This window comes from Somniosus microcephalus, chromosome 4 (assembly GCF_052327205.1).
Source record: "Somniosus microcephalus isolate GS21.2 chromosome 4, FLI_Smic_1.0, whole genome shotgun sequence".
NCBI classification, from domain to species: Eukaryota; Metazoa; Chordata; class Chondrichthyes; order Squaliformes; family Somniosidae; genus Somniosus; species Somniosus microcephalus.
In genome coordinates this window covers 83005356-83029595 of record NC_140990.1, presented here as the reverse complement: position 1 = coordinate 83029595, position 24240 = coordinate 83005356, and the positions used below count along the sequence as shown (strand labels likewise).

Here is a 24240-nt window from a genome sequence, read left to right as displayed (position 1 = left end):
ACCCCATGAGGTCTCATGGCATCAAGTCAAACATGGGCAAGGAAACCTCCTGCTAATTACCACCTACCGCCCTCCCTCAGCTGATGAATCAGTACTCCTTCATGTTGAACACCAACTGGAAGAAGTACTGAGAGTAGCAAGGGCACAAAATGTCCTCTGGGTGGGGGACTTCAATGTCCATCACCAAGAGTGGCTCGGTAGCACCACGACTGAGCGAGCTGGCCGAGTACTAAAGGACATAGCTGCCAGACTGGGTCTGCGACAGGTGGTGAGGGAACCAACAAGAGGGAAAAACCTACTTGATCTCGTCCTCACCAATTTACCTGTTGCAGATGTATCTGTCCATGACAGCATTGGTGGAAGTGACCACCGCACAGTCCTTGTGGAGACGAAGCCCCGTCTTCATGTTGAGGATACCCTCCACTGTGTTGTGTGGCACTACCACCGTGCTAAATGGGACAGATTTCGAACAGATCTGGCAACTCAAAACTGGGCATCCATGAGGTGCTGTGGGCCATCAGCAGCAGCAGAATTGTATTCAACCACAATCTGTAACCTCATGGCCCGGCATATCCCTCACTCTACCATTACCATCAAGCCGGGAGATCAACCCTGGTTTAACGAAGAGTGCAGGAGAGCATGCCGGGAACAGAACCAGGCATATCGAAAAATGAGGTGTCAACTTGGTGAGGCTACAACACAGGACTACTTGCATGCCAAACAACGGAAGCAACATGTGATAGACAGAGCTAAGCGATCTCACAACCATCGGATCAAATTAAAGCTCTGCAGTCCTGCCACATCCAGTCGTGAGTGGTGGTGGACAATTAAACAGTTAACAGGAGGAGGAGGCGGCTCCAAAAATATCCCCATCCTCAATGATGGTGGAGCCCAGCACGTGAGTGCAAAAAACAAGGCTGAAGCATTTGCAACTATCTTCAGCCAGAAGTGCCGAGTGGATGATCCATCTCGGCCTCCTCCTGAGGTCCCCAGCATCACAGATGCCAGTCTTCAGCCCATTCAATTCACTCCACGTGATGTCAAGAAACGGCTGAAGACACTGGATACTGCAAAGGCTATGGGCCCTGACAACATTCCGGCAATAGTACTGAAGACTTGTGCTCCAGGACTAGCTGCGCCCCTAGCCAAGCTGTTCCAGTACAGCTACAACACTGGCATCTACCAGGCAATGTGGAAAATTGCCCAAGTATGTCCTGTCTACAAAAAGCAGGACAAATCCGACCCGGCCAATTACCGTCCCATCAGTCTACTCTCAATTATCAGCAAAGTGATGGAAGGTGTCGTCGACAGTGCTATCAAGCGGCACTTACTCAGCAACAACCTGCTAACTGACGCCCAGCTTGGGTTCCACCAGGGCCACTCAGCTCCTGACCTCATTACAGCCTTGGTCCAAACATGGACAAAAGAGCTGAACTCAAGAGGTGAGGTGAGAGTGACTGCCCTTGACATCAAGGCAGCATTTGATCGAATGTGGTACCAAGGAGCCCTAGCAAAACTGAAGTCAATGGGAATCAAGGGGAAAATTCTCCATTGGTTGGAATCATACCTAGCACAAAGGAAGTTGGCTGTGTTTGTTGGAGGTCATTCATCTCAATCACATGACATCACTGCAGGAGTTCCTCAGGGCAGTGTCCTAGGCCCAACCATCTTCAGCTGTTTCATCAATGACCTTCCCTCCATCATAAAAGGTCAGAAGTGGGGATGTTCGCTGATGATTGCACACTGTTCAGCACCATTCGAGACTCGTCAGATACTGACGCAGTCTGTGTCCATATGCAGCAAGACCGGGACAACATTCAGACTTGGGCTGACAAGTGGCAAGTAACATTCGCACCACACAAGTGCCAGGCAATGACCATCTCCAACAAGCGAGACTCTAACCATCTCCCCTTGACATTCAATGGCATTACCATTGCTGAATCCCCCACTATCAACATCCTGGGGGTTACCATTGATCAGAAACTGAACTGGACCAGCCATATAAATACTGTGGCTACAAGAGCAGGCCAGAGGCTGGGAATTCTGCGGCGAGTGTCTCACCTCCTGACTCCCCAAAGCCTTTCCACCATCTACAAGGCACAAGTCAGGAATGTGATGGAATACTCTCCACTTGCCTGGATGAGTGCAGCTCCAACAACACTCAAGAAGCTCGACACTATTCAGGATAAAGCAGCCCGCTTGATTGGCACTCCATCCACCACCTTCAACATTCACTCCCTCCACCACCGGCGTACTGTGGCTGCAGTGTGTACCATCTACAAGATGCACTGCAGCAATTCGCCAAAGCTCCTTCAACAGCACCTTCCAAACCCGCGACCTCTACCACTTAGAAGGACAAGGGCAGCAGATGCATGGGAACATCACCACCTACAAGTTCCCCTCCAAGCCACACACCATCCTGACTTGGACCTGTATCGCCGTTCCTTCACTGTTGCTGGGCCAAAATCCTGGAACTCCCTTCCTAACAGCATTGTGGGTGTACCTACACCATATGGACTGCAGCGGTTCAAGAAGGCGGCTCACCACCATCTTCTCAAGGGCAATTAGGGATGGGCACTAAATGCAGGCCTAGCCAGCCAGCGATGCCCACATCCCATCAATGCATAAAAAAAAAGATTGGGAGAAGGGGAAGTGCAAAGAGACCTGGGTGTCCTTGTGCACCAGTCGCTAAAGGTAAGCATGCTGGTGCAGCAGGCGGTTAAGAAGGCAAATGGTATGTTGGCCTTCGTAGCAAGAGGGTTAGAGTACAGGAACAAGGATGTCTTGCTGCAGTTGTACAGGGCCTTGGTGAGACCGCACCTTGAGTATTGTGTGCAGTTTTGGTCACCTTATCTAAGGAAGGATGTTCTTGCCATGGAAGGTGTTGGGTCTGTGTGTTGATAGAGACACTGAAGACAGGAGTTGGTTTCATAGGTGTTTACTAAACAAAGTCTGGAGGGGAACTAACTGATACAACACAATATACAGGCTTATATAGCCCGAGTGGCCATTACCGGCATTACAGTACACATGGGGCTCTTAAAGGCACATACACTACAATTCCTCCCCTTTTAGCCAACCAGTACATAATATTTTAAGTAATTATTAATTACATGTTACAAGAAAAATAATCGACACATTGCTGCAGTTAATTAATTATAAGTCAGTTTCTCTGGAGGCTTCCTGACTCGGTCCGGATAACGCCTCGGTGGTGTAGTAGTTTCTGGTGGTGTAGTAGGTTATTTTGGCAAGGCTGATTCGGCTTGAATGCCAGTGTTGGGTTCATCGGGTTCCAGTATCACCGGATCGGAGGTAGATATGGGTATCTCTACTTCATCGTTAGGCGTATAGAGTTGTGGTGTAGGTTGTCCCTTTTCGGATGACTCTATGATTTGGTCAGCATGGCGCCTTATTATGCTTTCTCTGATGTCCACGGTATACATCAGCGGTCCTAGTCGTGTGCCGATAGTTGCAGGCTGCCATTTCTCGGTATGGTAGCCCCGGGCCAAAACTTGTTGACCTATCTGGAAGGTTCTATTGGCCTTTCATTCATGCCTTAAAATTGCCGGTTCTCCACGTCCCTTCTGAAGTTGGGCTTGATCAAATCCAGCCGGCATCTTAGGCTTCTATTGAAGAACATCATGGCGGGAGTTTGGTTTGTAACCATATGTGTTGCATTCCTGTATGCGAACAAGAAGTTATCCACCTTGTGCTGAAGTTTTATGTCTTCATTACCCATGGCCTCTATGGCCTTCTTGAAGGTCTGGACAAACCTTTCAGCCAATCCATTGGTGGCGGGATGGTATGGGGCGGACGTGTAGTGCTTAACCCCATTGTTTTTTAAGAACTTCCTGAATTCTTCGGACACAAATTGCGGTCCATTATCAGAACAGATCTGTTCCGGCAGCCCATTCCTGGCAAATATGGTCCTTAATACTGTGATGGTTTTTTCCGTGGTGGTGGAGGACATCTTTATTACCTCCGGCCACTTGGAGTGTGCATCAACCATGATTAAGAACATTGAGTCCATAAATGGACCAGCAAAGTCGATGTGTACCCTTTGCCAGGGAGATGAGGGCCACTCCCATGGATGTAGAGGGGCTTGGGGTGGAGCGTTTTGGACCTTCTGGCATCCTAGGCAGCTCTTGGTCATTTCTTCGATGTCTCCATCGATACCTGGCCACCATACAAACGCCCTGGCTAGGTTCTTCATTTTCACTCCACCCAGATGCCCCTCGTGAAGCTCCTTTAGAACTTTATCCTGGAGTTTGGGTGGAATCGCCACTCTGGATCCACACATCAAGGTTCCTCGGCACACTGACAGCTGTTCTCTTCTTTGTGAGAATGCTGGCAACAGTGGTTCGCCATGTGCTGACCATCCCTTCACTGTTAAATCGTAGACTCATGAGAGAGTCGAGTCATTTCTAGTTTCCCTTTCAATGGCAGAATTTGTTACTGGTAGACATTCGACAATGGTAGAGTGGAAAATCTCCACTGGGTCTACGGTAGGTGCTTCTTCTACTGTTGGTAACGGTAGGCGTGATAACCCGTCAGCATTCCCATGCTGTTTTGATCCTTTGTATTCTATGTTGTATTGGTGTGCCCCTAGAAAAAGGGACCACCTCTGTAGCCTTTGCGCTGTCATAATGGGAACACCCTTTTTAGGGTTGAATATGGAGATGAGGGGTTGATGGTCAGTCAACAAGGTAAATTTTTGTCCGTGTAGGTAATGGTTGAATTTCTTCACTCCCCATACCAGGCTGAGTGCTTCCCTGTCGATTTGGGCATAGTTACGCTCAGCTGAGTTCAATGAGCGTGATGCAAAAGCTATCGGCCATTCCGAGCCATCAGGGAATTTATGCGATAATACTGCTCCTATGCCGTAAGGGGATGCATCGCACGCCAGTCTGATTGGCAGTGATGGGTTGTAATGAGCCAAAACTTCTTTGGACGTGATTAAGTCTTTGCATTTATGGAAGGCACGTTTACAGTCTTCGCTCCATTTCCAAATTACTCCTGTTTGTAGCAGTTCATTAAGAGGGTGTAGAAGAGTTGATAAGTTCGGTAAAAATTTCTGATAGTAATTTATTAATCCCAGGAACGACCTTAATTGTGAAACATTTTCAGGTGCTGGGGCTTTTATGACCACTTCAATTTTTTCAGGTGACTTATGCAACCCTTCCTTATTAATTATGTGGCCACAATATGATATTTGATTTTGGAAAAATTCACACTTGGGGCGATTTGCTCGTAGGCCCCGTTCTCTCAGCCTAGTGAGCACCTGCTCCAAATTGGCAAGGTGCTCGTTGTCGTTTTCTCCTGTTACAAGGATGTCGTCTAGGTAGCATTGAGTCCCCGGAATCCCTTGGAGAACTTGCTCCATAGCTCTTTGCCAGATAGCTGGCGTGGATGCTACTCCGAAAACCAGTCGATTGTGTTACGTCCGTGAATAATTGAGACACGGACAGCAGGAGTGAACAAAATAAGTCTTTACTGGTGGAAGTCAATAGTGAAACTAAAAAAAACAGAGGCTCACTAGCGCCTTTTATACAGGGGTGGTCACTGCCGGTACTGCAGTCTGAGACCAGTTATTCTCTTAAAGGTACATACACAACAATTCCTCCCCTTTTAGATAAACAGTACATAACATTCATTTAACAACTAAATGATAACTAATTACAATCACAATTACTGTTGCTAGATACATTGGTTAAGTTTAAGCAATTATAAGTTCAGTCTTTGAGGAGGCTTCCTGATTCTGTCTGGATAACACCTCTTTGGGGTATCAGGTTCTTCTGGCAATGTTGAGTCGGGATCAATGTCGTTGTTTGGTTCATCTGCTTCCAATATTACCAGTTCTGCGGTAGCTGCAATTGGAACGTCGATTTCATTACCAGGTGTATCAGATCGTGGTGTGGAGTTGACGTTTTCCAGTGACTCTAGAATCTGGTCAGCATGGCATCTTACAATGCTCTCCCCAACGTCCACGGTATACATGAGAGGTCCTTGTCGTGTACAAATCATTCCTGGCTGCCATTTCTCAGTGCGGTAGTCCCGGACCAAAACTGGTTGACCTATCTTAAAACTCCTGGTCGGCCTTTCATTCATATTCTGAAACTGCCTGTTCTCCACATCTCTTCGGACGTTTGGCTTAACCAAATCCAAGTGGCATCGTAGTCTTCGATTGAAGAACATCATGGCTGGAGTTTGGTTGGTAACCGCATGTGTCGCATTCCGGTAGGCAAACAAGAAGTTGTCCACCTTGTGTTGTAGGGGTATATCTTCATTACACATTGCCTTGATAGCCTTCTTGAATGTTTGGACAAACCTCTCGGCCAATCCATTAGTGGCTGGATGATATGGGGCAGATGTGTAATGCTTAACACCATTGTTCTTTAAGAACCTCCGGAACTCTTCAGACACAAACTGTGGTCCATTGTCAGAGCAAATCTGTTCAGGCAGTCCATTCCTGGTGAATATGGTTCGTAAAACTGTGATAGTTTTTTCCGTGATGGTTGAGGACATTTTTATTACCTCTGGCCACTTTGAATGTGCATCCACCGCAATTAAAAACATCGAGTCCATGAAGGAACCAGCAAAATCAATGTGCACCCTTTGCCATGGAGATGAGGGCCACTCCCATGGATGCAAAGGAGCTTGTGGTGGGGCATTTTGGACCTTCTGGCATCCTGCACAGCTCTTGGCCATCTCTTCGATTTCTCTATTGATTCCCGGCCACCACACAAACGCTCTGGCTAAGTTCTTCATTTTTACCCCACCCAGATGACCCTCATGAAGCTCATTGAGCACTCTATCCGTCAACTTAGGTGGAATTACTACTCTGGATCCACACATCAAGGTTCCTTTGCACACTGACAGCTGTTCTCTTCTCGGCGAGAATGCTGGCAGCAGTGGTTCGCCATGTGCTGGCCATCCCTTCACCGTTAAATCATAGACCCGTGATAGTGTCGGGTCATTCCGTGTTTCCTTTTCTATGTTTGCATTCGTCACAGGGAGACATTCGACTATGGTCGAGTGGAATAACTCCATTGGATCCACTGCAAGGTCTTCTTCTTCCACCGTCGACAACGGTAGACGTGACAATCCATCAGCATTTCCATGCTGTTTAGTTCCTTTGTACTCGATGTCATATTGGTGTGCCCCTAGGAAAAGGGACCATCTCTGCAGCCGTTGTGCTGTCATTATCGGTACACCCTTCTGAGGGTTGAAAATGGAGACAAGAGGTTGATGATCGGTTAGTAGAGTAAATTTTTGACCGTGCAGGTAGTGATTAAACTTCTTCACCCCCCACACTAGGCTGAGGGCCTCTCTGTCAATCTGGGCGTAGTTACGCTCGGCAGAAGTTAACGAGCGTGACGCAAAAGCTATCGGCCTCTCTAAACCATCAAGGAATTTATGTGACAGTACCGCCCCAATGCCGTAGGGAGACGCATCACACGCCAGCCTGATTGGCAGTGCTGGGTTGTAGTGAGCCAAAACTTCCCTTGAAGTGATTAAGTCCTTACTCTTCTGAAAAGCACGCTTACAATCATCGCTCCATTTCCATGCTACCCCCGTTCGTAGCAGGGCGTTCAGTGGGTGCAGAGTTGTCGACAAATTCGGCAAAAACTTATGATAGTAATTCACCAATCCGAGGAATGACCTCAGTTGCGACACATTTTCAGGCGCTGGGGCCTTAACAACTGCTTTAATTTTGTCAGGGGACTTATGTAACCCCTCTTCATCAATCACGTGGCCACAATACGATATCTGTTTCTTAAAAAATTCGCACTTGGGGCGATTGGCTCGCAGCCCATGTTCCCGTAGTCTAGTGAGCACCTGTTCTAGGTTGTTAAGGTGTTCACTGTCATCTTCACCTGTTACAAGGATGTCGTCCAAGTAACACTGAGTCCCCGGAATCCCTTGCAGGACTTGTTCCATCGCTCTTTGCCATATCGCCGGAGCCGATGCTACTCCGAATACCAATCGATGATACTGGTAAAGACCTTTGTGAGTGTTTATCGTGAGATACTTCCTAGAGGACTCTTCAACCTCCATCTGCAAATATGCTTGTGCTAGGTCAATTTTTGTAAAACGCTTCCCTCCAGACAGTGAGGCGAAGATGTCTTCTATCCTTGGAAGAGGATATTGTACTGTGTGAAGGACTGGGTTCACCGTCACCTTGAAATCCCCACAGATGCGAATCTTCCTTGGCTCCCCGGATTTATTGCTTAACGTTTTCTTCATGACAGGAACGATGGGCGTCACCCACTGGCTCCAGTCGACCTTAGGCAACACGCCCGCCTTCTCCAGATTCTCCAGCTCTGCCTCGACGGCTGGGCGAATTGCATATAATACCGGTCTTGCTTTGAAAAACTTGGGAACTGCATTCTCTTCTATTTTTATCGAGGCAGTTACGCCTTTAAGCGTGCCCAGTTCTTGTTGAAATACCTCTTTGGCGTTAGCTAAGATTGTTGACAATCGCCCAGGAGTGACGTCTTCATCTTTTTTACCGTCCACCGTCATTGCATGAATGGAATGCCAATCTAAGTTTATCTTCCTGATCCATTCCCGTCCCAATAACGGTGGTCCACCATTTGGCAGTATGTAGAGATACAATTTCCGTATTTTCTTGCCATTGTATTCGACAGGCACCCTTATTTTTCCTCTGGGGTATACTTTTTGCCCCGTATACGTCGTCAAGACGATGGATGTCTCTCTCAAGGGTATGTGTGAAAATAGCCGCTCGTAGTCTCGTCGATTCATGATGGTTAGCGCTGATCCTGTATCCAATTCCATTTTAACTTGGGACCCTGCTATCGTGAGGGTGACCCAAATGGTTCGGTGATCCTCTTTTGCGATTACATTGTGAAGTTTGAGACAGCTTAGTCTCCTGTTCCCGGATTCACTATCGCTCATCTGGTCTTCGGAACTACTGTCCGTCATCTTTTGTACTTTCTTGTACGGTTCCTTAGTAGCCTTTTTGTTGTCGCTGGTCTTCTTCCCAGACCTGCAAACTCGTGCAATGTGTCCCATCTTCCCGCATTGCCTGCATATTTTGTCTTTGGACCAGCAGTCCTTCTGGTCATGGTTAGTTCTGCCGCAGCGATAACATTTTGCAAATCCCCGTGTCATTTCGTGGGTGCCGTATTCCTGTGGTTTTTGTTGAATTTCTGCAGCTCCCCTGGCTGCTGCTTCATACGATACTGCCACGCTTACAGCCTTATCTAGCATCAGCTCTTTCTCTGAGAGTAACTTCTTCTGTGTTCCTTCACTCAGGAGTCCACAGACAAATTTGTCCCGTAGGGTATCTGCCAGTCCTGCTCCGAACTGGCAGTGCTTTGATAGCTTGTGTAGTTCCGTAAGATACTCAGCATTGCTCTCATCTTTGTGCTGAGTTCTCCTGTGGAATTTAAATCTTTCTGCTATCAACAGCGGTGCAGGGTTTAAGTGTTCCTGTAGGACAGCAACAATTTCGGTAAAACTCTTCGCCTTCGGTTTGGCTGGAGTAATCAGGTCCCGCAATAGGCCGTACGTTCTAGCACCCATTAAGTTTAGCAATATCGATGCCTTTTTCCCCTCCGCTATTTCGTTTGCCTCGAAATATACCTCGACTCTTTCCACATACGTGGTCTAGTCCTCTATTGTATTATCAAAAGCAGTGGTATCGCCAGTCTTCGGCATCTTGCAAATCTAAAATGGCGCCTCCCGTGCTTTGCCTTCTTCCCCGATTTAACAAAATGGTGCCTCCCGTGCTTTGCCTTCTTCCCCGCTGTTGTTAGCGCTGCTTTCCACGGTTTCTTGCGCGTTTAACATTGATTTTTTTTTCTTTTATTATTTTCCGGTCGTGGAGCGGACCCTCTGGGACACTTCCCTCCCTCTTCTTAGGTCCGAACGCTGCCCGGCTTTGAAGCACCGGCCGCGCCCTGTGTGCTCCACCCTCTCTCTCTCTCTTTGCTTCCCGACTCGCTGCCCAGCCCCGTTGAAAAGCCACCTGATCGAGCTCTAGCCCACCGCAGCCCAGGAAGGATCAGTGCACTACCTGCCACCAGCCCGATTAGCTGGGAAACCACAGACCGAGGAACCAAGCCTGGCTCTGGACAGTCTCTCCTGCAAGTTTTCAATCCGACGATTTGGAGGGCGGTTGCCCACGGTCGATGCCCGTTTCTCGAGTTTCTTTGGATTTTATTATTTTTTTCTTTCTTCTGGCTTCGACCTTCAATAACATCGTCTGAGGTGCTGCCGAGTTGCAGGTAAGTTCGTTTCTTACTCGTCGCCAGTGTTACGTCCGTGAATAATTGAGACACGGACAGCAGGAGTGAACAAAATAAGTCTTTACTGGTGGAAGTCAATAGTGAAACTAAAAACACAGAGGCTCACTAGCGCCTTTTATACGGGGGTGGTCACTGCCGGTACTGCAGTCTGAGACCAGTTATTCTCTTAAAGGTACATACACAACAGATTGTACTGGTACAGACCTTTGTGTGTATTTATCGTGAGATATTTTTTAGAGGCCTCTTCAACCTCCATCTGTAGATATGCCTGTGCCAAGTCAATTTTGGTGAAACGTTTCCCTCCGGATAGTGAGGCAAAAATATCTTCTATCCTCGGAAGAGGAAACTGTACCATGTGAAGGACCGGGTTTACAGTCACCTTGAAGTCTCCACAGATGCAAATTTTTCTCTGTTCTTCAGATTTATCATTATTCAATGCTTTCTTCATGACTGGAATGATGGGTGTTGCCCACTCGCTCCAATCTATTTTGGATAATACGCCTGCTTTTTCCAAATTCTCCAGCTCTGCCTCGACTGCTGGACGAATTGCGTATGGCACCGGTCTTGCCTTAAAAAACTTGGGAATTGCTGCATCTTCCACTTTTATTGAGGCGGTGATGCCTTTCAAGGTTCCTAGTTTCTCTTGAAACACTTCTTTGGCGTTGGCCAAGATGTCTTTTAATCGTTCAGGTATGACATCATCATCGTTTTTTTTCTTACTGGTCACCGTCAGTGCCTGAATGGAGTGCCAGTCTAAACGTATTTTCCTGATCCATTAATGTCCCAACAGCAGTGGACCACCATCTTGTAGAATGTATAAATACAACTTTTGTATTTCCTTGCCGTTGTATACAACAGGCACCCTTATTTTTCCTTTGGGGTATACTTTCTGCCCCGTATATGTTTTCAAGATAATGGAGGTGTCTTTTAAAGGTATATGCGGAAATAGCCGCTCGTAATCCCGTCAATTTATGATGGTCAGAGCTGATCCTGTACCTAGCTCCATTTTAACTGGGGACCCTGCTATCGTGAGGGTAACCCAAATGGTCTGGTAATCATCTTTGGCAATTACATTATGTATTTTGAGACAGCTTAGTCTCTTGTTTTTGGAGTCGCTATCACTCTTCTGGTCTTCGGAGCTACTGTCCGTCATCATTTGTACCTTTCTGTACTTTTCTTTATTGATTTTTTTTTTCCTGTCTGTGGATTTTTTTTGTCCAGATCGGCATACCCGTGCAATGTGTCCAATCTTTCCGCATTGCCTGCATGCTTTGTCCTTGAACCAGCAGTCCCTCTGGTCATGGGTGGATCTTCCGCAGCGATAACATCTCTCGAAACCCTGTGTCATTTCATGGGTGCCGAAGTCCTGTGTCTTTTGTTGTATCTCTGCAGCTCCTCTTGCGGCTGCTTCGTATGATACAGCCATACTGAAAGCCTTGTCCAGTGTTAAATCTTTTTCAGAAAGCAGCCTTTTCTGTGTTCCTTCACTTAAGAGACCGCAGACGAATTTATCTCAAAGATAATCTGCTAGTCCTGCCCCGAATTGGCAGTGTTTTGATAGCTTTCTTAATTCGGTGAGGTAATCAGCGTTACTTTCATTCTTGTGTTGATTTCTCTTGAAGAATTTGAATCGTTCTGCTATCAGCAGCGGTGTTGGGTTTAAGTGCTCCTGTAGGGTATCAACAATTTCTTTAAAATTCTTGTCCTTTGGTTTGGCTGGAGTGATTAAATTTCGTAACAGCCTGTATGTCTTTGCGCCCATTCGATTTAGCAGTACTGAAGCTTTTTTTTTCATCTTCTATTCCATTTCCGGTGCAATATACCTCCACTCTTTCCACATGTGTGGTCCAATCTTCTATCTCGTTATCAAAAGCATCAATATTGCCAGACTTAGGCATCCTAGAAATAAAATGGCGCTTCCCGCGCTTTTCTTTCTTTTCTGCAGAAAAGATATGGCGCTTCCCGCGCTTCCCCGCCGCTGCTCCCGATGACAACACTGTTTCCCGTGGTTTCCGTTCTTTTTATTTATTTATTTACAGTTGGAGACTCGTTCCCACCGGACTCTCTCTCTAGGTCTGAACGCTGACCTGCTTGCAGCGCCGGCTGTCTCCCGAGTGCACCCTCCCCGTCTGTTACTGCTTGCCTCCGCTTTCGCTGCTTGGCCTAGCTGTAGAGCCAGCCGCTGGAGCCCCAGCTCAATGCCCAGGAAAGATTATTGCAGTACCTGCCACCAGCTTGGCTAGCTGGTGAAACCACAGCTTTTTCTTTTTCTTGATTTTTCTTCAACTTTGGACGCCAGAGGAATCGATGTCCTTGAGGTGCTGCCGAATTGCAGGTAAGTCCGTTTCCAATTCGTCGCCACTGTTGTGTCTGTGTGTTGATAGAGACACTGAAGACAGGAGTTGGTTTCATAGGTGTTTACTAAACAAAGTCTGGAGGGGAACTAACTGATACAACACAATATACAGGATTATATAGCCCGAGTGGCCATTACCGGCATTACGGTACACATGGGGCTCTTAAAGGCACATACACTACAGAAGGAGTGCAGCGAAGATTCACCAGGCTGATACCTGGGATGGCAGGAATGACGTATGAGGATAGATTGTGTCAATTGGGCTTATACTCACTGGAGTTTAGAAGATTGAGAGGGGATCTCATCGAAACCGATAAAATTCTGTCAGGCCTGGACAGACTAGATGCAGGAAGGATGCTCCCGATGGCCGGGGAGTCCAGAACCAGGGGTCATAGTCTAAGGATAAGGGGTAAGCCATTTAGGACTGAAATGAGGAGGAATTTCTTCACCCAGAGAGTGGTGAACCTGTGGAATTCTCTGCCACAGAGGGCGGTGGAGGCCAGTTCATTAAATATATTCAAGAAGGAGTTGGATATATTTCTTAAGGCTAAAGAGATCAAGGGATATGGGGAGAAGGCAGGGACAGGGTACTAAATTTGGATGATCGGCCATGATCTCATTGAATGGTGGAGCAGGCTCGAGGGGCCGAATGGCCTACTCCTGCTCCTATCTTCTATGTTTCTATGTTTCTATGTAACATGTCCGTGTGCCTGCCCTGGGAGTGTTTGATGGGACAGTGTAGAGGGAACTTTTCTCTGTATCTAACCCGTGCTGTACCTGCCCTGGGAGTGTTGGATGGGACAGTGTAGAGGGAGCTTTACTCTGTATCTAACCCGTGCTGTACCTGCCCTGGGAGTGTTTGATGGGACAGTGTAGAGGGAGCCTTACTCTGTATCTAACCCATGCTGTACCTGCCCGGGGAGTGTTTGATGGGACAGTGTAGAGGGAGCTTTACTCTGTATCTAACCCGTGCTGTACCTGCCCTGGGAGTGGTTGATGGGACAGTGTAGAGGGAGCCTTACTCTGTATCTAACCCATGCTGTACCTGCCCTGGGAGTGTTTGATGGGACAGTGTAGAGGGAGCTTTACTCTGTATCTAACCCGTGCTATACCTGTCCTGGGAGTGATTGATGGGGCAGTGTAGAGGATGCTTTACTCTGTATCGAACCCCTGTTGTACCTGCCCTGGGAGTGTTTGATGGGACAGTGCAGAGGGAGCTTTTCTCTGTATCTAACCCGTGCTGTACCTGCCCTGGGAGTGTTTGATGGGTCAGTGTAGAGGGAGCTTTACTCTGTATCTAACTCGTGCTGTACCTGCCCTGGGAGTGGTTGATGGGACAGTTCAGAGGGAGCTTTACGCTGTATCTAAAACATGCTGTACCTGCCCTGGGAGTGTTTGATGAGACAGTGTAGAATGAGCTTTGCTCTGTGTCTAACCCATGCTGTACCTGCCCTGGGAGTGTTTGGTGGGACAGTGTAGAGGGAGCCTTACTCTGTATCTAACCCATGCTGTACCTTCCCTGGGTGTGTTTGATGGGACAGTGTAGAGGGAGCCTTACTCTGTATCTAACCCATGCTGTACCTGCCCTGGGAGTGTTTGATGGGGCAGTGCAGAGGGAGCTTTACTCTGTGATGGGCCTTCAATAACCACAAAACTAGAAGTTATAGACTTAAACAAGTTGGCTTTTAATCACTAAGATCAGAGCTAACATCTCAACACGCCGACTGGTTCACAGGAATGAGTCATACAGATCCTGGGATCTTTATGTAAGAGAAGTCAGGGGCGGAGCCAAGAGCCAAGACCTGGAACCTCCCAGGTTAGTCGGGAAAGAGGAAGTGAAACTATACACAGTGGGGGAGGGTAATCTACATGAGTGCAAAACGAATACAGGATCAAGACAAACAGATTTCATTACATTCACCCCTTCTATAGATTTAGTCCATCGGGGTGATGTTTCTTAAAAGTTGGTATAAGTGAGTCTGTCAGGAGGTTTTGCAGTTCTCAGTGATCGGCGGAAAGCCGGTTGAGGTGCCACTAGGGGAGTGGATTCTGGTTCCTCCGCTGTCCGGGCCTCCGCAGTGTCTTCCAGGTTATCTGCAGTGTCCTCCAGGTTAAAGTTGGGTATTGATACCTCTGGGCGTCCTGTATTTCTGTAGTGTAGGTCTTCTTCGGGTAGTCTCCCATCGTTCTCTCCGCTCCCCGAGGGAGCGAGGTCTTTTATGGAAACAGTGTCCTCTCGCCCGTCAGCGTATTCGATATAGGCGTACTGAGGGTTTGCATGGAGGAGCTGTACCTTTTCCACAAGGGAGTCCGTTTTATGGCCTCTCACGTGCTTCCGCAATAGTACTGTCCCCGGAGACGTCAGCCATGCGGGTAGAGGTATGCCCGAGGTGGATTTCCGGGGGAAAACGAACATCTTTTCATGAGGGGTAGCATTAGTGGCAGTACATAACAGAGACCTTATGGAGTGGAGCACGTCTGGGAGGACTTCCTGCCAGCGGGAGGTCGGAAGGCCTTTTGACTTTAAGGCTAACGTGACAACCTTCCAAACAGTAGCATTCTCCCTTTCCACTTGCCCATTACCCCGGGGGTTGTAGCTAGTGGTTCTGCTAGTGGCTATCCCCTTCGAGAGCAAGAACTGGCGCAGCTCGTCACTCATGAATGACGTCCCCCTATCGCTGTGTATGTAGTTCGGCATGCCAAACATGCAGAATAGATTACAGAGACACTTGATGACCGTGGCACTGGTCATGTCTGGGCAGGGAATGGCGAAGGGGAAGCGGGAATATTCATCAATGATATTGAGGAAGTATACGTTACGGTCGGCAGAGGGAAGGGGTCCCTTGAAGTCCAGACTTAGGCGCTCGAATGGCCGTGTGGCTTTGATAAGGTGTGCACGGTCAGGCCTGTAGAAACGAGGCTTGCATTCCGCACAGATGCGGCAGGCTCTGGTCATTGCCCTGACCTCCTCGATGGAGTGGGGCAGATTGCGGGACTTTATAAAATGGTATAGTCGGGTGACCCCTGGGTGACAGAGGTCGTTGTGGAGACCCTGTAATTTGTCCGTATGAATGCTGGCACACATTCCCCGCGATAGGGCATCTGGGGGTTCATTAAGGGCTCCCGGCCTGTACATAATATCATAGTCGAACGTGGATAGTTCGATCCTCCACCTGAGTATTTTGTCATTCTTGATTTTCCCCCTTTGTTTGTTATTAAACATGAAAGCCACCGACCGCTGGTCGTTGAGCAGGGTGAAACGTTTGCCGGCTAGGTAGTGTCTCCAGTGCCGCATTGCCTCCACTATAGCCTGTGCCTCCTTCTCGACAGAAGAGTGCCTGATTTCAGGTCCCTGAAGGGTTCGGGAGAAGAAGGCCACAGGTCTCCCAGCCTGATTGAGGGTCGCAGCTAAGGCAAAGTCTGACGCATCGCTTTCGACTTGAAAGGGAATGCATTCGTCCACTGCACACACTGCAGCCCTTTCAATGTCCTGTTTAATATTGGTGAAAGCCTCCCAAGCTTCAGCTGATAGTGGGAAGGAGGTCGATTTAATGAGGGGTCGGGCCTTATCAGAGTAATTGGGCACCCATTGGGCATAATACGAAAAAAATCCCAGGCACCTTTTTAAAGCTTTGGGATTGTGTGGCAGGGGCAGTTCCTTTAGGGGGCGTAATCGGTCAGGGTCCGGTCCAATTACCCCATCTTCCACCACACAGCCGAGGATACAGAGACGGGTTGTGTTGAAGACACATTTGTCTTCGTTGTAGGTTAGATTCAGCTTTAGGGCAGTTTTTTAAAATCTCGCAAGATTTAGATCGTGGTCTTGCTGGTTGTGCCCGCAGATAGTGACATTGTCCAGATAGGGGTAGGTAGCTTGTAGTTTATTCTCGTCAACCATGCGGTCCATCTCACATTGGAAGACCGGGACCCCATTTGTTACCCCGAAGGGCACTCTGAGAAAATGGTAGAGGTGCCCGTTCGCCTCAAAGGCGGTGTATGGGCGGTCCTCCGTTCTAATGGGGAGCTGGTGATACGCGGATTTGAGGTCGATAGTCGAGAAGACTCGGTATTGCACAATCTGGTTAACCATTTCTGATATGCGGGGTAAAGGGTAGGCGTCCAGCTGAGTATAAATATTAACAGTCTGGCTGTAGTCAATTACCATCCGTTTCTTTTCGCTATTTTTAACTATGACTACTTGGGCATGCCACGGGCTGGTACTGCATTCAATAATGCCTTCCCGCAGGAGTCTGTCCACTTCCGCCTTGATAAAGTGTCTGTCTTCCAGACTGTACCATCTACTTTTGGTCACTATGGGGCTACAGTTCGGAGCGAGATTAGCGAATAAAGAGGGCGGGCTGATTTTCAAGGTTGATAGGCCACAGACTGTGAGTGGCGGCTGGGACCCGCCATATGCTAGCGTGACACTTTCGTGGTGGCACTGGAAGTCCAGGCCCAAAATTACATTAACACAGAGTTCTGGCATCATGAGGAGTTTAAAATCCTTGTAGTCCGTGCCTTTTACAGTCAGTGTTACCACACAGTCGCCCAAAATGTCTGAAGTGTGGGGCTTAGCAGCGATAGCAATTCTGCTCCGTGTAGGGTTACCGTTAATGAGTGCCACCGTACCAGGCTAGGGTGGATAAAACTCTCGGTACTCCCACAGTCAATTAAACATTTCGTTAAATTCCCGTTTACCTGTATGTCCATCATGGATTTTGTCAACCGGTGTGGCCTGGATTGATCCACCGTGATCGAAGCCACTGTTGGGCCCTGGGCGGCCGTTGAGTCGGGAAAAGATGGCGGATCACAAGATGGCGGCCCGCACAGCACGCACGAGGCGGTGACGGAGTTGGAAATCGGATTCCCCCTGCAGACTTTGCTAAAATGCCCCTTTTTCTTACATTTGAAGCATGTAGCGTCCTTCACTGGGCATCGTTGTCTGGGGTGCTTGGCCTGGCCGCAGAAGTAGCATTTCGGGCCTCGAGACATTGCCGCTGTAGTAAGACTCCTGGGTGAACTTCTGTGTGGGGACTCCGGCGGCGTAGAGCTGGTCTGAGACCTGGATGGGGAAGATGGCTGATTCCAAGATGGCAGCCCCCTCGGCACGCACGAGGCGGTGAGAGCCGCATGGCCAGAAGAATAAGAGTCAGAGTTTTCCTGGGCCACGTCCAGCGATCGCGCAGTGGCCACTGCCTTTTTTAAGTCCAGGACCTCCTTCTCCAGCAGTCTCTGCCGGATATAATTCGATTTGAGGCCCGTGATGAAGGAATCGCGGACCAATTCGTAAGAGTGCGCGTTGGCCGTCACGGCCTTGCAGTTACAGTCCCGGACCAGGTCCTTTAGGCCCTGTAAGAAATCGTCCATTGATTCCTCTGGTCGCTGCCTGCGTGTAGCCAGCAGATGTCTGGCGTACACTTCGTTTACCGGCCTCTGGTATTGGGCCTTCAGGATAGTGATGGCCTCCGTGTAAGAGGTGGCGTCCCGGATGAACGAATAAATCCGATGACTTACGCGAGTAGTCAGTAGACTCAGTTTATCTACCTCGCCAGCGGATGAGGCCCCCGCGAAGAGTTCGAAGCATTTGAGCCAGTGTCCAAATTGATTTGATGCTTCAGCAGAATGTGGATCCAAGTCCAGATGCTCTGGTTTTAGGAGTCGATCCATCCTAGTATTCTTTAGTGATTAAAATTGATGGGCCTTCAATAACCAGAAAACTAGAAGTTATAGATTTAAACAAGTTGGCTTTTAATCACTAAGATCAGAGCTAACATCTCAACACGCCGACTGGTTCACAGGAATGAGTCATACAGATCCTGGGATCTTTATGTAAGAGAAGTCAGGGGCGGAGCCAAGAGCCAAGACCTGGAACCTCCCAGGTTAGTCGGGAAAGAGGAAGTGAAACTATACACAGTGGGGGAGGGTAATATACATGAGTGCAAAACGAATACAGGATCAAGACAAACAGATTTCATTACACCCTGTATCTAACCCGTGCTGTTCCTGCCCTGGGAGTGATTGATGGGACAGTGTAGAGGGAGCTTTACTCTGTATCTAACCCGTGCTGTACCTGCCCTGGGAGTGTTTGATGGGACAGTGTAGAGGATGCTTTACTCTGTATCTAACCCGTGCTGTACCTGCCCTGGGAGAGTTTGATGGAACAGTGTAGAGGGAGCTTTACTCTGTATCTAACCTGTGCTGTACCTGCCCTGGGAGTGTTTGATGGGACAGTGTAGAGGGAGCTTTACTCTGTATCTAACCCGTGCTGTACCTGCCCTGGGAGAGTTTGATGGAACAATGTAGAGGGAGCTTTACTCTGTGTCTAACCCGTGCTGTAGCTGCCCTGGGAGTGTTTGTTGGGACAGTGTAGGGGAGCTTTACTCTGTATCTAACCCGTGCTGTACCTGCCCTGGGAGTGTTTGATGGGACAGTGTAGAGGGAGCTTTACTCTGTATCTAACCCGTGCTGTACCTGCCCTGGGAGTGTTTGATGGGACAGTGTAGAGGGAGCTTTACTCTGTGTCTAACCCGTGCTGTAGCTGCCCTGGGAGTGTTTGTTGGGACAGTGTAGGGGAGCTTTACTCTGTATCTAACCCGTGCTGTAGCTGCCCTGGGAGTGTTTGTTGGGACAGTGTAGGGGAGCTTTACTCTGTATCTAACCCGTGCTGTACCTGACTGGAGAGTGATTCAGGCAGACACTCAGTGCTCAGAACACCCCATTCCCCAGCACTGACATCCATCAGCTCGATGAGAACATTTAACCCAACGATAAGAGAAACCCTTCAGTTTCTCCCCGGACACAGATCCGGAGGGACAGTGAGTGGCCTGAACATTTTTGTACGGTGTGCTCGATAGTTCATCCCTGGGTCTGGGCCTTTTGGTGATGATTTGAATTTGATGCCCTCTAGTTCCTGATTCACCGACTGGTGGAAATAGATTTTCCTCATTTACCTGATCAAATTCTGAACACCTCCCTCAGATCCCCAATTACCCTTTGTTTTAATGAAAAGAGCCCCAGTTTCTCTAATCTCTCCTGGTAACTAAAGCCTCCCTTTCCTGGTATCATCTCAGTGAATCTCTCTGCACACTCTCCACGGCCTTGACATCCTTCCTGGTGTAAGATGCCCCAAAACTTGACACAATATTCTAACTGCAGCCTCACCAATGATTTGTCCAGGTTTACATGACCTCTGCCCTTTTGTACTCTACACCCCTATTTATAAAACCGAGGATCCCTCGTGCTTTTTTAAACTACTTTATCAACTTGTCCTCCCACTTTTAAAGGTTTGTGTATCTGAGCCGCTTGTTTCCAGAATACAGCACTGTCAGTGACTACACCTCCAAAGTACTTCATTGGCTGTGAAGCACATTGCGACGTCCTGAGGTGGTGAAAGGTGCTATATAAATGCAAGTCTTTCTTTCTTGTAGGTTTTAGAGATATTAGCATAACAAGGCTAAAATTCATTGACATAACATGTCTGAAATAATGTGTATTTTGGGAAAGAGAAGTTTAGTCTGAGTTCGAAACTCAAACAGGTGTTTCACTGCAGACAGGTCGCCATGGCAACACTGATAAGACATTCCATTCACTGAATCGACTGGTTGGAAACTAATCAGATCAGGGGAAAGAACAGGGTTTTTCTGTTATTAACCACAATATAAGCTTAAAGCAGAGTGAGTAATAGAATAGTATAGATTATAATGTGTGATGTTTATACCTATAGTTGTGAAAGTACAAGAAATAACATAATTAACAGCAGGCAGGGTAGTTTAAGGATAATGAGAACATTACTGAAGAAAAGTAACTGCTGGGAACCAGGGAAAGTGTCCTTGTAAATCACAGATTATAGAACTTCCAGCTGTTTTTTCCGCGATTCCTGCCAAAACCCAGCAGAGAAGACAGGGTATAAAAGTGAGGGGATCCTGATGTAAGGGGGCAGTCGGGACTGGAGACACCGGAGATCAAGCTCAGGGCGCCCGAGGTTCCATCCAGCGGGCTGACCTCGTGTACGGGAGAGGACAGAAAATCTGCTCTTCTTATATTTCCTAATGAGGTTTTAAAGTTGGTGACACGAGACTCTCAATTCTGCTAATTAATAAGACAAGGCCTTAGCTAGAATCTTACACCCCAAAGTCTCTCTGCTCCTCTACTCCTTTTAAAGTTTTACCATTTAATGTAGATTTCCTACTTTTTCTTTCACCCAAAATGCATCAGCTTATAATTCTCTGCGTTAAATTTAATCTGACATCTACCGGCCCCATTTACTAATCTGTGTATTCACAGTGAAGTCACTTACAGTCATCTTCACAGCTCCCCACAATCCCTAGTTTGGTCTCATCTGGAGATTTTGATCTTGTGCCCCATATAGCCAAGCCCAGATCATAGGATTACATTGGATTACACAGGATATACGGCACAGAAACAGGCCATTCGGCCCAACCAGTCCATGCCGGCGTTTATACTCCACACGAACCTCCTCCCATCTTTCCTCATCTAAATCTATCAGCATAACCCTCTATTCCCTTCTCCCTCATCTGCTTGTCTAGCCTCCCCTTAAATGTATCGATACTGTTCACTTCAACCACTCCCTGTGGCAGTGAGTTCCACATTCTCACCACTCTCTGGGTAAAGAAGTTTCTTCTGAATTCCCTATTGGATTTCTTGGTGACTATCTTATATTGATGGCCTCTAGTTATGCTCTTCCCCACAAGTGGAAACATTCTCTCTGTATCCACTCTATCAAAACCTTTCATAATTTTAAAGACCTCTATTTGGTCACCCCTCAGCCTTCTTTTTTCAGGAGAAAAGAGACCCAGCCTGTCCATCCTTTCCTGATATGTATACCCTCGCATTTCTGGTATCATCCTTGTAAATCTTCCCTGCACTCTCTCCAGTGCCTCTATATCCTTTTTATAATATGGTGACCAGAACTGGACGCAGTACTCCAAGTGTGGTCTAGCCAAGGTTCGATACAGGTTTTGCATAACTTCCCTACTTTTCAATTCTATACCTCTAGAAATAAACCTTGGTGCTTGGTCTGCTTTTTTTATGGCCTTGCAAACCTGTGTCACAACTTTTAGTGATTTGTGTATTTGTACTCCGAGATCCCTTTGTTCCTCTACCCCACCTAGACTCACACCCTCCAAGTGATAAGTGACCTCCCTATTCTTCCGACCAAAATGTAATACCTCACACTTATCTGTGTTGAACTTAATTTGCCAATTATTGCCCATTCTGCAAGTTTATTAATGTCCGCCTCTAATTTGTTGCAGTCCTCCTCAGTATTGATTAGCCCCCCCCGCCCCCGCAATTTGGTGTCATCAGCAAATTTAGAAATTGTGTTTTTGATTCCAAAGTCTAAATCGTTAATGTAAATTGTGACCAGCAGTGGTCTCAGCACTGATCCTTGTGGAACACCACTACCCACCTTCTGCCACTGTGAATAGCTACCCTTTACTCCTACTCTCTGCTTTCTGTCCTGAAGCCAGCCAGCAATCCATTCTACTATTTGTCCCCTGACTCTGCATTCTCTGACCTGTTCATCAGTCTATTATGGGGTACCTTATCAAAGGCCTTTTGAAAATCCAGATACAGGAAACTCTCGATTTACCGGCACCTAAATAACCGGAAATCCCTGTTAACCGGCAAAATTCAGGAGTAGGTTCAGGTAAGTTTTACTTCATATTAGTGGCCGTTCCTGGATCTGTGGCCGTGTAACCTGGGTTCCTGCATCTGTTGCTATGCAACAGGGACGCCTGGATCTGTGGCCGTGTACCTTTTACTATACCTCTCTGTAATCCGGACATTTTGATAAACCGGCACCACGCCGGTGCCGTCGATGCCGGTTAAAAAAGTGTTTCCTGTAAATTACATTTACTGCATTACCATTGTCTACTCTCTCTGTTACCTCTTCAAAAAATTCAATAAGGCTGGTCAAGCAAGACTTTCCCTTTCGAAATCCATGTTGACTATTCATTATTGTATTTTTGGATTCGAGATGTTCTTCTATTTTCTCCTTTAGTAGGGATTTCATTATTTTTCCTATCACTGATGTTAAGCTGACTGCTCTATAGATCATTTCTTTATATTAAGAGCAATGGTCCCAACACTGACCCTGGGGGACACCCTCCAGTCTGAAGAACATCCATTAACCACTACTCTCTGTTTTTTGCCCTTTACCCAACTTCCTATCCACGCTGCCCCACTCCCTTTAATACCGGGAGCCTTAATTTGATCAACAAGCCTCCTGTCCGGCACCTTATCAAACACCTTTTGACAATCCATCTCCACAACACCCACTGCATTTCCTCCCTCACTACACTGTGTTATTTCATGAAATAATCCCTGCTGTCTGTCCTGAATGAATCCATTTCACTACCAAATGTTGCGATGTTTGCTCCACACCACAGGGTTTCATCTGTTTAAAGCCACAACAGAAAGGTCCAGTTTTCTCCTGGAGTTTGAGAGAAATCAGGTTTGAAAATGATGCAGAGTTTCAGCCAATGAGGGAGCTCCGGGCTGAGCCCCGCCCACTGGGTAGCACAAGCCCCGCCCCTCGCACTATGATTGGTTGGAGGACCAGCCGCCCGCTCTTACTATTGGTCCGGAGTTCCCGTCAATCACCCGGGCAGTGTGAGCTGAGCATGCGCGGACCTTGACAGCAGCCGCTGATACATCAGGTGAGAGAGCTCAGGGAGCGGGTTCATGAACCCCGGGGGGACTCGGGCCGCTCACACTCCGAGCTCAGGGAGCGGGTTCATGAACCCCGGGGGGACTCGGGCCGCTCACACCCCGAGCTCAGGGAGCGGGTTCATGAACCCCGGGGGGACGCGGGCCGCTCACACCCCGAGCTCAGGGAGCGGGTTCATGTACCCCGGGGGGACGCGGGCCGCTCACACCCCGAGCTCAGGGAGCGGGTTCATGAACCCCGGGGGGACGCGGGCCGCTCACACCCCGAGCTCAGGGAGCGGGTTCATGAACCCCGGGGGGACGCGGGCCGCTCACACCCCGAGCTCAGGGAGCGGGTTCATCAACCCCGGGGGGACGCGGGCCGCTCACACCCCGAGCTCAGGGAGCGGGTTCATGAACCCCGGGGGGACGCGGGCCGCTCACACCCCGAGCTCAGGGAGCGGCTTCATGAACCCCGGGGGGGACGCGGGCTGCTCACACCCCGAGTGCGCCCCCAGGCCCCATTATTAAAACACTCAACATTATCCGCCTCTCCACAACGACCCGCCAGTTTAAGACACAAACTCCGGGACAACCAGGAAATGCTGGGAAATCCCCAGGGAGTCAGGGAGCGTCTGTAAATGGAGGAGAAATGGAGACTGGTCAGGGAGCATCTGTAAATGGAGGAGAAATGGTGACTGGTCAGGAAGCGTCTGTAAATGGAGGAGAAATGGTGACTGGTCAGGGAGCGTCTGTAAATGGAGGAGAAATGGTGACTGGTCAGGAAGCGTCTGTAAATGGAGGAGAAATGGTGACTGGTCAGGGAGCGTCTGTAAATGGAGGAGAAATGGTGACTGGTCAGGGAGCGTCTGTAAATGGAGGAGAAATGGAGACTGGTCAGGGAGTGTCTGTAAATGGAGGAGAAATGGTGATTGGTCAGGG

At 48.2% G+C, this 24240-nt stretch overlaps 1 pseudogene; it reads left to right on the top strand.

Annotated features, from left to right (window-relative positions):
* Window positions 1–24240, top strand: part of LOC147119378 (uncharacterized) — a 46686-nt pseudogene that overhangs the window by 2635 nt on the left and 19811 nt on the right.